We start from the raw sequence: 4134 nt of genomic DNA, 5'->3' as shown, positions 1-4134 counted from the left end.
CAATGTTGGATCTCCTAAAACTAAGACAACTAATTGTAGGCCTCAACAATTTGATCCTATAGCACTTGAGATTTCATCAGTACCTCACATGCACTAAGATATATACCCATTTAAAGATCATTTTCCAATAGTGCTTAGAGACCCTTAGGGATGCTTCTGTTTAGTGTGGTCAATAATGCTCAAATGAATCTATCACCAAAATAAGGTTGGACCTAGCCTAAATAGGACCAATAGGAGCTAATGGAGTAGATGGTTTGATGCCAAGATGAATGGTTTAAAAGATACACAACCTTGCTCATTTGAATTGAACAACATTGCAACTTTTGGCATTAGGCGAGAAAGGGACCATGTGAAATTAAAAAAAAGTTAGATCTTCTAAAAATGAGATAGGTTATTGTAGGCCTCAAAAACATGATCTTGTAGCACCTAATAGTCTTTCAATACCTTGTACAAGCTCATAGATATGACCAGTCAAAGATTGATTCCCAATGTTGCCTAAAGACTCTTAGGGACACTTCTATGCAATGTGCTTGATAATGTCCAAGGATTTATGTGGCCCTAGAAAGATTGGACCTAGCCTAAATCTAGCCAACACAAGCTAATAGAAAAGTATTTTGAATCCCAAGATGAACAAAATGTAGGTATACACCATTGGTAAGAGTGGGAAAAGGGTACAAAAATTATTGTTGTATTTCTCTCATGTGAAACTATGGATGAGTGAAGGCCCAATATAACATGTATTATACAAAACTAATCAAATAAGGTGCAAGAAAGAAGGATTGAGGGGTGTACATTGTAAGGAAGCATGATTGGAGGGTATAAAGTTGATGCAAGGGTATGCTAGCAACTGATTTACCTTAACAAGGGGTAATTTTTTGAGATGATATTGATTATATATGTTTAATAGAAGGTGTACATTGAAAGAATCAGTTTTGGAAGTGATTGAAGAATGGATTTCTAGAAGGCCCTAGTTTTAGGGAGCAAGTGGTGAGGATTTGATGGTTGGGAATGTAAACAAGGCCAAGGGGACTTAAAACCAATTAAATCCATGGTTTTGACACCTAAGTAGATGCTAGACAAAGTTGAGGAATCAGGGATTAAGGATAAAGAGTAGTTGCTATGTAAAAAGTGACCTATTTTAAGCATAAAAAGGGGTGCCATAGTGTGATGGTAAGGACACAGTAACCAAATTTGTAACAATAACAATATATAAAAATATACTGTATTTCTATCTCTTACTATTTTTATATACAAAATTTGGCATCTAAATATTCACATGTTACATCTCTTATCGCTTTTTTATACAAAATATGACATCTAAATATTCACATGTTACATGTCTTCTCTTTTTTTAATACAAAATTTGGCATCTACATATGCACATCATTGTGAAGTTTCAATATTTCGTGTGACATATATACAAAATTTTCAAAACTATTCTACCATATGTAGAATGATTCATCTATATAGCACACAATCAATCAAGGAAACTTTTGGATCATCTCTAACGCTTATTGTATCAAGTATTTCCTCACAACCAGATTCATAAATTTTGATAACTTCTTTTAAGAGGTCTACCATGATATGGTATCAATTAAATATTCGTTGCAACAATAAGGCAAGAGTAATGAAGAACATGTCTGTGTGTCTCAAAATCCTTAAAAAACCATGTGCTATAATTCTTGATAGAGCACATACGTTTAATTGTAAAGATAATATAAATTCAAAATTAATACATTAAACATGAAAAATTGACTTAAAGATATCTACATTCCAATGGACAAAAATATACTACCTTCTACACCATGTGTTTGTCACAACAACAGATCCTACTAGGTACTCAATACCCTCACAATCAATGATTGTAGCTATCAGTTTCATTTTTTCCTAGAAAGTAATTGATTCCTTCATCATTATTCTCATCTACAATAATTGCATATACATGATCTACATTATATGGAACAATGCGTTAATGCCAAAATTGAAATTAATCTATTTTAACCAAGTATTAAATTGATAACTTAGTACCTAGTTCAACAAGGTTAGATACATGCTCAAAATCTATTGATGCTTCAACCTAGTTGAGTTGTAGTGTTGTAGGTAGTTGATATGAATCGATTGAATGCAAAGGTCTACAAGACCACCGGTCAACCCTCTCTTTTGATTCACATTCATCCCATAAATGATGCATACAAGAAGAGAAAAAACATGCAAGATTTCTAGTATGAATGGCTAGTGATGTTGCATTTGAACTTTGAAATGAATGCATCTCACTTGATCTTGTAAGTGTACAACAATCTTGCAAAATTTCAATGTTAGGTTCACATATCAACCAAAAATATCTAGAAACCATAGACCTACTTGTATTACCTAGTCCAATTATAGAATTACACCATTGCACAATTGTTTCAATATTTTCTAATATTGTGTCACCTTCATACTTTAATTCCTCTCTACTAACAGCTCTTTTCACACATGCTCCAACACTATCCTTCTCTTCCTTTCCATGTACTGCCTCGGTAAAATTCCAAAAATGTTGCACTCCACTTTTCACATGCATCCTACTCAATCAATAGAACACCTTTGCATTCTTGAATTGTGTGGTGCAATTGTTTGACCATATAATGTTGTGATTGTATCTTACATGTCATTCCCTAAAATATTCATAGAAAACTCCAAAACATCCTTGCACAAACTATGTTGAATGAATTCAATCATCATTGGTATAGAAGTGATACTCTCTTGAAACCTTTATGTCCTCCTCTATGCTATCATGTGCATGAATAAATACTATGTGTACAAAATTGATACTTGCATAGAGTTGTAATACATTGGTTGCACTTCATTTTGAGGATTTAGTGTATAGTTTGTAGTGAAGTTAACAATTGACACAATTGTACCCAAGGGAAAAGTGTCCTTACACAAGTTGAATTGCACATCTAACTATCTAGCTCTATGTGTATGACGTATGTACTCAAACTATTTTCTCTTGAGACAATTTCATAAAATTAGCTACACATACATCATTTATTACTAACTCGCACCTCTTTAATTATTGTCCATCTTAAATACCACATGTAACTAGCTTGTACTTTCCAAGAGAAACTAGTGTCTTACCAATTCCATGTGTGATATCTAGATGTAGGCATCTATGCAGCTTTTGCAAATCACCACATTGAAGGAAAAAACCTTTCAAACACATGGTCTTATAATAAATGCACCCATCATCTCGTTTACATAGTAGACTCATAATAAATTCTCTCGGTAACTTAGGAGGCACTTGTAGACCACATTCCTATAATATATCTCTAGAGTGAAAAGTACAACATATATAATGATAAACATCATAATGCATAGAAAACTCAACATGTAATGTGTGTATGATTTATCTTAAGACATAATGGTTTGGTCATCTCAAAATACCTTTGGCTGATTTTAATTTGAGGAAATTCTTGAATTAACATTTCATAAAAATGTGTTTGAGTCATATCCAAATAATGTTTTGCATGTGCCTCATGGTTTGTTTTTCCAATTCGTCTTTTGACAACATCTTTTTTGTTTGGTGTAGCCTTTGTGTTGTCACACCAAAAGGTTTTCAATTAATATTCTTAGTGCATCAACAACAACTTTATCCTTACGTGAGAGTCCACCTTGGAATGACCAAAAAGAAATATAATTAGAATTCTCAAACTTCTCTCATCTCGCTAAAGCTTTAGCTAACAATGTTCTACTTATCTTTAATGATTTACTTGTTTGGCTTACCATACAAGATTTTTCCATTTCATTTCCCATTATGGTTGATGTAAGGACACGTTGACTTGTATTATGTGATTTTAAACCAATGGATTGGTATGCATCAAAGATATTTCTAACAATGCTTCTATCACTACTATTTTCAAATGTTCTTAACTCCTAAATTCTCACTGTCTCTCTAAATTTAAGATTTTTAAGCACTTCAACAACAAGTTGGGATCTTCTACTTTGATTTAATTTTTCAAAATAGTTATTCCAAATCTTTTTAACAATTCTTTTACAACTTCTTGCTGACATTTTATCATGCACTGGCTTCAAAATATTTTCATCGATGTCAATTAGAAACTTTGGTTTTCTACAAATTATTCTAGGAGATGTTGA

The sequence above is a fragment of the Cupressus sempervirens genome, chromosome 3 (assembly GCF_028749045.1).
Source record: "Cupressus sempervirens isolate cs-2001-9-10 chromosome 3, ASM2874904v1, whole genome shotgun sequence".
NCBI lineage: Eukaryota > Viridiplantae > Streptophyta > Pinopsida > Cupressales > Cupressaceae > Cupressus > Cupressus sempervirens.
This window is presented reverse-complemented; position numbering follows the sequence as displayed.